Source organism: Humulus lupulus, chromosome 9 (genome assembly GCF_963169125.1).
Source record: "Humulus lupulus chromosome 9, drHumLupu1.1, whole genome shotgun sequence".
NCBI lineage: Eukaryota > Viridiplantae > Streptophyta > Magnoliopsida > Rosales > Cannabaceae > Humulus > Humulus lupulus.
This window is the reverse complement of record NC_084801.1, coordinates 166912375-166924507: the sequence shown is the minus strand read 5'-3', so window position 1 is coordinate 166924507 and position 12133 is coordinate 166912375. Positions and strand designations below refer to the sequence as shown.

At 33.4% G+C, this 12133-nt stretch overlaps 1 protein-coding gene across 1 annotated transcript in view; it reads right to left on the bottom strand.

Moving 5' to 3' along the window:
• LOC133800979 (UPF0481 protein At3g47200-like) overlaps nt 1–12133 on the bottom strand; it is a 37865-nt gene that overhangs the window by 2169 nt on the left and 23563 nt on the right. The window lies entirely within an intron of this gene.

Here is a 12133-nt window from a genome sequence, read left to right as displayed (position 1 = left end):
TATGTGTAAATATGTTAATCAAAGTGCTTATATAATTTTAAAAATAAAAATGTTTGTGTAATAAGTATTGAACATATGCATGATAATTTTAAATTTTTATTTAATGGTTATGTTGTTATTGTGTAGTATGTTATAACGAATGTTGTTAATATTCTGAATATAGGTTTAAAATTTTGGAATTGTTAAAGTGCATTTGTTATCTGCCCAAATTTTGATAGAGTTAAGAAGAATTTTACAATAACATAAAATTAAGTCATAAATAAAGTTTAATTAGTAAGTTAAATCAAAGTTAATAATAAAAAATGTAGATTTTTTCTAAATAAAATTACTAATTAAAGGTAATTAATAAGTTAAATATAAACAAATTAGTACATAATGAAAAATAACATAATTTACTCATAAGACATCATAATATTTTTTTCATAAGTTAGGCATCATAATTTGTTCATGAGTCATCATAATTTAATGAAAAAAATAATAAGATATCATAATTTATAAAATTTTCTTTGGTGGTGATAATTTTTTATTTTTTTCAAGATAGGATATTAATTAGAATGAGTCATGAAATAATGGCTATATTTATATTTTTTTACTCACTAAAAGCTTTAGACCCATTCGGGGATGGTGAGTCAGTAAGAACTCTTAATTTGCCTCTCCCTAAATTGTCTTTGGGGACTATTTGGAGTTATTGTATGTCTATTTTGTTATCTGTTGCTCATGTATTGTTTCACTGGTGAAGGTTTATGTATGTGTTTGTTCTCGTAATTGTGACTACTCAATATAATTTTGCACATTTAGGAGAACTGAGGAGGTGTTGCCGAAATTTTTACACCGATGAAACATTACTATGACTTTAGATCACATTATATGTATGCAGTATGCTTAAATGAGATAGATTCTTACCCTTTTTGAAATTGAGTGAAAATATGGTTTAGGACACACATACAAACATTTTGTTTGTGGTTGATGTTTCCTTAATTTTTTTTTTTTATAGAGGATGTTGACCGTTAGAAGCTAGATGGGTGCTAGGAATCGAATATCAATCAAATATAGAAATAATGGTGGTCAAGAGATTGTGGAAGTTGCTAAGAAGAACCTTGATTATTAAGGTCTAAATCGTTGTCCATATAAGAAATGTGGGAATGCTCATTTCTAGAGTTCAGATTCAATCATAATGCATTTATTCAACAATGGTATCCAACAGTCCTACATAGTGTGGTATTACCATGGAGAGTCATTAAGTAGGGAACCTAATGTAATCCCAAATCATGACTATGACTAGTTGGGAGATGAGATGGTAGATGTGTTGTATGATATTTTAGCACAAGATAACACATATTGGCAATTAAGTAGCACTACTCCAATTGGAACCTTTAATGATCCCCTAATCACATGATGCTAATCATCTTGACAAGTATGATAATCTATTTAAGGAGATGCCAAATGAGCTTTACTCTGGTTGTAGAAAGTATTCGACTTTGAACTTCTTAGTGATGCTAATCCACATGAAAGTGATTAATAAATGGAGCAGCCATTCTTTTGATGTGTTGCTCGATTTATCAAGCGACGCAATGAATTACCTATGTCACACAATGAGTCAAAAGCTACGTTGTGCAGTCTTTGATTAGGATATAAGTCCATTGTTGTTTACAAACATGATTGCAAACTTTATTAGAAAGATACTGCAAATTTAGGATTTTGTCCAGTTTGTGGTGAATGTTGTTGGAAAGATAACAGTGGGAAATGAAAGAAAGTTGCTCATAAGGTAATGTGTTGCTTTCCATTGGAAAAGATATGAGTTGCCATTATTCTAAAAAGCCTAAGGAAGATGGTGATATGAGATACTTAGCTGACAGTAAGGCGTGGAGGTACTTTGATGAGTTGTACCCATCTTTCGCAGCAGAACCTAGACATGTAAGATTGTGGTTCGCTGTAGATGATTTCAATCCATTTGATAATACGAGCAACTCTTACAGTATGTGGTCTGTTATCTTGGTCTCTTACAACTTGCTACCGTGGAAGTTCATGAAATCACAAACTTTAATGATCTCTATTTTGATTCCATGTCCTTCTTTACCTGGAGATGATATTGATATGTATATGAGGCCTTTATTTGACGAGTTGAAAGAGTTGTGGGAGAACGATGTCAAAACATAAGAAGCATGCAATATTTCTTTATTCACTATGTATGTATCAATCTTGTGGACTATTAATGATTATCCAACTTATGTTATGATGTCTGGTTGGAGCACAAAAGGGTATAAGGCATATCCTACTTGTAATGAGGAAACTCTTCCTTAGCAATTTGAATTTAAAAAAATTATGTTGGTCGTAGACAGTTTCTTAATATGGACCTTGAATGAGGGAATAAATGTACATTATTTTATGGTAACAAGGAACTTAGGCCTCCGCCGAAAATATGTTCAGAGGACGATACCTTAAAACAATTACAAAATCTTCAAAGTTAACAACCAGGGAAACACAAAGAATTCGAGAGTGTGAAGTGTAAATGGACTCCGTCTGAGCTTAACTAGTCTAAGAGAATCATATTTTTTGAACTTGATAATTGGAAGAACTTGTTATTTAGGCATAATCTGGATGCAATGCATATTGAGAAGATTATTTGTGACAATGTTTTGGGTGCTCGATTAAATATCGATGGCAAATCTAAAGATATAGATAAGGCAAGACTTGATCTATTTAATATGAAAATTAGAAAGAAGCTGTGTCTTTTGAAGGATGGGAATAAGTGGAAGAAATACCCTGCTAGTTACCCACTTAGTGTTGGAATGCGTCAAGAATTTTGTGAATTTGTAAAATTTGTGAAATTTCAAATGGTTTTACAGCCAACTTATTGAAGAATGTGAACATTCATGATGGTAAGATTGCTGAGCTTAAATTACACAATTGGCATGTATTTTTTTGAACAGTTGTTGCCCATTAGAATCAAACCATACATGGAAAAAGAAGTTCGTAAGACAATTACTGAGTTATATGTCTTTTTCAGGCAGCTTTGTTTTAGGACTTTGAAAGATGAGGATCTCAAGAAGATGAAAAAAGACATTATAACCGTCTTGTGCAAGTTAGAAATGATTTTCCCTCCCGTCATTTCTTATATCATGGTGGATTCGGTTCTTCGTCTTCCAAATGAGGTAATTCGTGGCAACCCTGTACATTTTAGGTGGATTTACCCTATTGAACATTCAATGGTGATGTAAAAATAATAAGTCAAAAATCGTGCATGTCCTAAAGGTTTAATTATTGAAGCTTCTATGGTGAATAAGGCATTGACCTTTTACTCAATTTACTTTCAAGGTATTAAAAATCGATTCATTCGACTTGAAAGAAATGATGATCAGGTTGACTCTCAACCCAATAGAGAATGCTCCATTTTTTAAGGCTATTGGTTGCCCATTTGGCAAAAGAACAAGTGTGCTCCTAATTTCAAAGCTGAAGCAAAAAATAAAGCAGTACTTCTTGAACAATGTATCGAAATTGAGGAGTACCTTAAGTATATATTGAATGCTTATTTTTTTCAATTTATTTGGAGTGTGTGCATGAATAAGTTAAGAAGACAAGGTGGTTCAAATCATCAACTTAAATAAGAAGTTGAGTTTCCTAAGTGGTTCAAAACTTGAGTAAGTGTATCATCCCATTCATAAATATTGTCATAACTAGTAAATGGTGAAATATGAATATTTACGTTTTTTATTTATAGATCAATCAATTACATGAGTCAACACCTACAAAGATTTCTTATGAATTGTATGCTCTCGCCAATAAAGCAAGTTCTACCATATTCTCTTATCAATGGATGATTGTGAATGGGGTCAAATATATTGTCCGTGGTCGTGATGTGAAGCTTAAAACAAAGATTAGCGGTATAATGGTCCCAAGTGAGGACAATGTCAGTTACCATGAAGTTTTAAATAATTGAATTGACGTACTTGATAGGTTATAGCATTATATTATTCAAGTGTAGATAGTTTGGCATAAATAGAATTCAAGAAGATCCAAATTTACAAGTGTATTCGTCAAGGAAGGATGTTGTAAGGATGATCATTTCAAGATGTAAAAATGGGAATGAATGGAGAGTCATTAATATTTATATTCCAAGAAATGTGTGAGATTTTTCAGATAAAAATGTTAATGATATTGACATTAACAATGATATACTGATATTATAATAATTTAATTCTTCCGGATTTCATATATGGATAGAACTTCCTATATTATACAATGTTCAACATGATCTTATTGATGTCAATCGAACTGCAGTACACGATATTGATGAATTACTCGGCAGAACTTCTAGTAAGTTTGTTGTTGATGATGAAGATGAATTTGATAACAAAATTTTGACCAAGTATAAAGATGACAAAGAAGAAAATGTACTTCTCGATAGTGATGGTGATGGTGATCGTGTTGTAGTTACCGATGATGAGTTATAATATGCAACAATTATTGTAACTTTTTTTTTTAATCCAATGAAGTGCATAACTGATTATTGTTAAATAATCTTGTTATGTTTTATTAATTTACAAATGCATAAAAGTAAAAAAAAATTACATTATTAAATATTATGTAACAAAAATTATAATATGTAATATGTCAGAATCACGAGATGGGAGTGGAGGTGGCAAAAGTGGTCGGGGAGCTTAATATGGCTATTGTCATAGAGAAAAAGCTCACCAAGCGGAACATTACACATCGGCCTATCGACTTTGATCCACATACTAGAAAATCTATAAATACTTATATGAAGTGGTTCAACAACTCTATTTCTTGACTCATGTGAGATAACATATCGCTAGTAGTCACTCATTGGCATGATGTGCTCCCAAGTGATATCCAGGTCATTTACCAAAGATTATCGATACATATCTAGTTAGGATTATAGTATATGAACATAACTATAATATTATAATCTAAGATAACCAATCACAATATACCAATATACACAATGGGAGAATAAACATAAATTAGATCAAGGGGAAGAGAAGAACTTTCTTGGTGCATAAAAACTCTAGTTACATAAAATCATAAAGTTATGATTTTATTTGATCAAACGATGAAGATGAACATGAAGGCTTGACACAATAGAATTGTTGTCCAAAAAACTCTATTCCTAGCCTCCCATAAGAGATTGCTTAAAGTTACTACAATGGTGGAATGAGTCTTGGGATTAACAAACCATGGTCTTCAAACAAGTCAAGCGTTCTTGTTGAAGATCTTGGAGAAAACTAGTATTTTTTGTGAGTTAGAGAAAGAGATAGTGGAGAGTGATCAATTCACCAAATCTCAAATGAACCCTTTAAATAGTGTGGAAACCATCATTAAGTCTAACCAATAGGATTAGAGTTTTTAAACACATTAATTTGGAGCCAAAACACATAATTCAAATTCTAAGACAGGCGACATGTCGCCTATCCTTTGTCTCTAGTAGACTTATAGTTATGTGGTGACATGTTGCCACACAGGTTGCAACACGTCACATCTCCACTACCTTGGGTGCCCAAAATCACCCTTAACTACCTCCAAATTATTCCAAACTTTTAGGATACTCTTTTCTACTCCAAAGAACACTTTGGACCCTAAAGATATTTTTAAACTCGCTCATGTTGACTTTAGTGAAGTCGTTATGGCTTTGCACCTTTTTGTGCTTAACCAATTTCATTACGTATTTAACCAATCCTAACATATCTTACTAAACTTTAACATAATTAAAATGAGTACTATTGAGATGCAAATATCATTTTGATAAGTTTTAAAATTTTGATTGTAAGACAAATTTATTTATCCATTGGATGATCCTATCATTAAGGACAAAATGAAAAATGTCATGATGAAGAATTTATCAACTAAGTATATTATATGAAACAACATTTAATTGAGAATGAAGGAATGGAGGATAATGAGATGATAAAGACAAAGCCTTACAAAGATGTTAATCATTCTCACTGGGTGATTTGTACGATTATTGGATGTCAGGGGAGCAACATGTATAACTTTAATTGTTTGTATTATTTTTAATTATGCAATTACTCATTTGGTTATTATTCCACGTTTTAATAATATATCAAAGAAGAATAGAAAATCTCTGTCAAAAATGCTTATACTAGCTGGACTCTACTCTATATCTATTGTGGCACATATTCATGTAATTTTTTTTTGTGGCACATATTCATGATCACGTACGTTATAATAACTAAAATATATTTTGTTGTATTGCATATTTATTATTATGGTCTTGTAAATTTTTTTTGCTAGGTTGACCCGTCTACTAGCCAGCTTCCAAGCATGATCAATACGTTCAAACAACTCCACTGAAAGAAGGAGAAGTGGATAAATGATGTTGTTGCACAGAAGCATGTAATTGTATATGCATTTTATTTTTATAACACATGTAGTGTGAAACATAGTCATTTTCTCTAAATTCACTTATGCTCTTCTTTTACCATACTGTTTGACAACAATGAATGCGGAACCTACAACCTCATTATCCTCGCTTAACATCTCCAAAAGCTCATTTACTAACAAGTAGTCCACTGAATCTTCCTTGAACTCTTACATAAACCCACTACAAATGCTCTTCAGAATGAGTACTACTACCAGAGTGAAAAGTATTTGTAAAGGATATCCTTAGTAGAATCATATACATGGGCATATGAACGAGTTCAAGGAAGATTTAGTGAACTAATTGTTATTAGGGAGAATTTGGAGATCTTGAATGAAGACAACGAGGTTGTAGATTACGCATTCATTGTTGCCAAATAGATGGTAAAAGAAGAGCACAAGTGAATTTAGAGAAAAAGACTATGTTTCACACTACATGCAAGAGCTCTTCTATTAGGTTAGTTCCTTTTGTTTCAGCTATGTCATTTTTCTTGATATACTTCTTCCCTTAATTGAGTTATTTTTTATGTGCTAAGAACGAGATGACTGAAAGACTAGCATCGCAGAGTACACTAGTTGCATCATAGCGATTCTAAGGCTCGCATTCCTCTAGATATGGAGATAATGTCTAATGTTCTGGATCCTTGATCTCGCTATGAGAAAGGATATGGTGTAATGCCCCAAATTTCCTAATAAGGTTTAGGACCTTGATTAGGAGGCCAGGAGGGCCATAATTGATTTAATATGATATATAATGATTATATGCATGTTTACATGAATTATATTATTATATGATGGTGAATGCATGCATATGGGAGTATTTATAGTTATGAGGGCATTTTGGTAATTTGGCCTGTTGAGGGCATATTTGTAAATTGGGTGCATATTGTAATATGTGAATGAGATTTTATTATTATGGAGATATATTTGAGCTATTCGACATGAGACGGTCATATATAATGGATTAGCGGTTTTGTCATAACGGGGTCAATTTTGGGGTAATAGAAATGTTTATTTGGTGATAGATTGGGAATATTTGAGATCAGGGTGAAATTCTGGAAGTTTCGACTATAGTGTCCCCGGGGGTGTTTTCGGGACCCCGAGCACTAGGTTTTATTTGAGGTTACTTAAGCTTGAAGTAGCTTGACAGATAAGAACGTACGTTAGAAACTTCTCGTTCTCTCTCAAAACAGTCCGTTTTACCGTTTGAGCCTTTTTGAGGAAATCTTGAGTTCCAGGAGTCGGAATCAAGCGAGGGTCGAGGCATAGCGATCCTAGGAAAGATTATAAGCTTCTTAACCGAAGGATTTGACGAGAAACAACCCAATCGAAGGTAATCTAAGTTTGAAGTTTTAAGTTTTTAAAGTTTTAAAGCTTAGAATTGGACTTTGTTAATTGTTGAGTTTTTGGTCGGTTTGAGCTTTGGGTTTTGAGGGTTTTGGAGTATTGGGAAGCTTGGGAACTTTGATTTGATGATTGGGGAATGTTTGGGTATGTTTTTGGAGGATTTGGAGTGTTTAAAACGCGTTTGGGAATGGCCCAGGGTTGGGGGCCGCGGCTCTGTTCTTGTGCGCCGCGGCCCTAGTTCGAAGAAGCAGGTGTCAGGAATTTGTCTTCGCTGGGCGCCGCAGCCCTTGCCTCAGAGAACCCTGGGGTCCGCGGCCCAAGGTGCTAGGGCCGCAGCCCTTGCCCTGTTTTCGCCCCGTTTGCTCGTTTTGACCCCGGGAACTTAGCTATGGGCCTCGGGAGTGTCCCTACTACTTGGATTAGTTTGGATTGATCTCTTGGGGGCTAGATATTGGTGTGGAACCTTTGATTATTATGTTATTAATGGTGTTCCATATTTGGTTATGATTAGGTGACCGCTAAGGGCTTAAAGGTTGATCGTTCTCAAGGATCGTTCTTATATTGGTACTAGCTCGAATCTGAGGTAAGAAAACTGCACCCTGTGTATATGTGACATGCATGGTTATTATGGATGCATGTTGGTTGATTATTGAGCATGACGTGCATGGCTATTATGATGCATGTTGATTGGCTACTGAGTATGACATGCATGGCTATGATTGATGCATGTTGGACGTTTAAATGTAAACATTGTTAGCATAATGAATGCTTGGCAAATCTTGCCCATTTGCATATGACTGTTGTTGAGGCATGCTAGATAATTAAGTGTGATGCATGTAATGCACGTGAAACATGTGATAGGGCATGCCATGAACGATGAATATGAGATTGGTCAGAGCTTGAGTCTCTGAGTTTATGCATGATCATGACTGTGCTAGAAACTGTTTAGTAAGCATGCTGAATGCCCTATTCTTGGATAATTGGCATATGATACATATTGATAGCATTGCTTACTTGTGTATGGACTGAATACAGAATCGACAAAAGTGTTAGTATCAGCTGTGAGGCTGTGACTTATTTGTCAGGCTCGGCAGTGTTACTGGACACAGGTCAGGAAGCGCTGACTTACTTGTCAGAACGGCCTTAGCGTGAATCACGCAAGCCAACAGAGATTAGATCTAATCGATTACTAGCATTGAATGACTCAAGGAGCATTAATGCCTGACCGACCCTGAGGGTCGATGAATAAACAGAGCCTGAAGGCTAGTGGCTTACCTATCAGCCACTCTCTTGCTAGAAAACAGAGCCTGAAGGCTAGTGGCTTACCTATCAGCCACTCTCTTGCTAGAAAACAGAGCCTGAAGGCTAGTGGCTTACCTATCAGCCACTCTCTTGCTAGAAAACAGAGCTTGAAGGCTAGTGGCTTACCTATCAGCCACTCTCTTGCTAGAAAACAGAGCTTGGAGGCTAGTGGCTTACCTAACAGCCACTCTCCCGCTAGAAAAGAGAGCTTGGAGGCTAGTGGCTTATGTAACAGCCACTCTCCCGCTAGAATCATGTGATGTGCACCCATTGGTTTGAAAGCTTTATATTCAGTGTGATTATAATGATAATCATTTGATAATGTTTATGAAAAGTGTTATGTTTTCTTGTTGGGCTTCGGCTCACGGGTGCTATGTGGTGCAGGTAAAGGCAAGAGGAAGCTGGACCACCCTTGAGTTGGAGAGCTTAGGTGATGACGTGTACATATGCGGCTGCTCGACCGCCACGGTCGAGGTTTAAAGTGGAACTAGGGTTGAACCCTGTTTTGCCGCTTAGAACGGCCTGTTGTAAATATTTTCTGTAATAAACTCTTAATTGTATTTTCGGGATCCCAATGTATATGTTAAACGTTCTAGTGAAACGTTATATCTTAACCAAAATGTTTAATCCCTAAACCGCTAATCATACTTAGATCACGATTTTGGCCAAATGTCTCAATTAGCGAGTTTAGCACTATTTACAAGGCACACCGTAACGGTCCCAGGATTTGGGGCGTTACATATGGGGTGTTACCTAGGCTTAAGGTGGTTAGGGGAATGTGCGCACTAGCATCATGTTCTTCTATGTCCTCTGATCAACAGTCTATTCCTGTGGAGACTATTCTCAGCAAAAATTAGACTCTTAAGAAGAATCAGCACATCCAACATGAATTGTTCAGGGTTTTAGAGCAACAGATGAGTGTTGTCGTACCAGGATTACTACAGACGTGTAACCACTGGAATTCAACCATGTTGCAACTAGCCAACCTTCTCCACACGAAAGTTGCCAAGAAGACAACAACGTGACGATCATGCTTTTAACCTGTAGGTGTACTTTTATTTTGTCAGTTTGTTTCGAGACAATTTTAATTACTTTTTTTATGTTTGAAAGACAATTTAATCATGTTTTATTAGCTAATTAATTGTTTTTTATAAAACAATATAATGTTTTGTATCTTATGAATCTAATTAATTAGCATTATTATTAATTTTACTATTTTATTTTAATTTGATTTTAAATATTATATTATAAAATTATATATAATAAAATATAAAAAAAACTAAGAAAGGATTTTCCTAGTGTGTTTTTGCACTGGGAAATGCCCATTCCAGTTTTGTAAAAGGGACTTTTCCAGGCGAAAAAAAAGTGCCGACAATTACTACACCCTTTTCCGATGCTTTTTTGTGCGCAAGAAGAGTGCCTTCTACAAAAATAGAAGTTGGCTTTTCTTGGTGCATTTCTGCATTGAGAAAGGTCCACTTTTTTTGTCATGTAAATACGCTGAGAAAAGTACAACTTTCCTAGTGCATTTTTGTACTTGGAAAGTTGAAGGAATTGTCGGCTCAAGCATCGGGAAAAGTCCCTTTTACAACATTTGCCATGGAATTTTTGCTGATGGTATCTATTTTTCCTTGCGATTTAACCCGTCGATGATGACCACTTTTGTCGGGGCTTCTTATTTTTCACTTAGAAAGGAACATATAGTGGCGAACTTCTACTGACGGTCTTTCTCAATGCAAAAACATATTGGGAAAAGTGCATTTTCTTGTAGTATAAATTGTTTCTATTGAACTTATCTCTAAATGTTAAATATTTGTCCTAAAATGTAATCTTATTGTTTAATAACTAACAAGATATTATGCAAATTTATAAATATATATATTTAGAAATAATTAATTAATTAGAAAATATTAGTTCCCACTTACATCTTTTTCAATTTTCTTTTACGAATATGATAACATTATATTCATTGAGTTATACTAAAGAGTAATGATATGTGCACACAAATTTAATTTACACTAAAAATTTATTCACGCATTTATGTAAAAAAAAAATTCAACTAAATCACATTTATTTAATATTAAATTGTATAAGGTTAAAATTAAAAAATTTCACATAAGTGTGTATAATATTTTGGTGCAAATGGCTTGTACATATTATTACTCTTTAATAAATTTTCTATATTAATTTCTTAATGTATTAATAAATTATCAAAATAGAAGATGTTTTTCCCAACAGAAAAAATATATATTTTTTACCTTCGTTCCATATATAAATATATATTGTCCTACTTTTCACACCAGTTTTAAACCTCATATCAAATTAAATTCAATGGCCAAACTTAAGTTACAATTAAAAGGGAAAACAATAAACCTAAAATTAAAAGTCACCCTAAAATAGAATAGGTAAGCAAATTTGTTCACGTGGTTTTTCCCCAACAGTGAACTAAGAAGTTCGAGAATGATGAATTAGGCTTTATCTAAGGGGCATGGTGCAAAATGACCCTTGATGTTGTGTGAAAGTAAGTAAATGTCCATGTTTTTAATTTTGTAGTAAAATAGCCTAATCATCTATTTAATATCACATATTACCAAATACACCCTTTAAGAAATTATTATTTTATTCTAAATATTTTAATATTATGGTATATGTATATTAGTTTTGTTTAACTAGTTTTTATTTTTAAGTTATTTTAATTTTTTTTCGTTTTTTATAGGTTGTTGAATGATATATCATACCACAAAATATATATACTGAGTTGAAAAATAATATACCATCAAAACTTACAAAATTATTACTCAAAAATGTATATAATATGCTAACAAAGTTATATACTACCATTAAAATGTATATACCATAATACAAAATTATATACTACCACTATGTATAATAAAATAGAAATTAAATATCACAAAAAAAAAATTATATACCATACCACAAAAAATATATACACTAATTGGAAAATAATATACCAACAACCTATAAAATACTTAAAAAATCAATATAACTTTAAAATAAAAACTAATTAAACAAAACTAATATACATATACCACTATATTAAAGTCATACAATCCTAAATAAATAAATA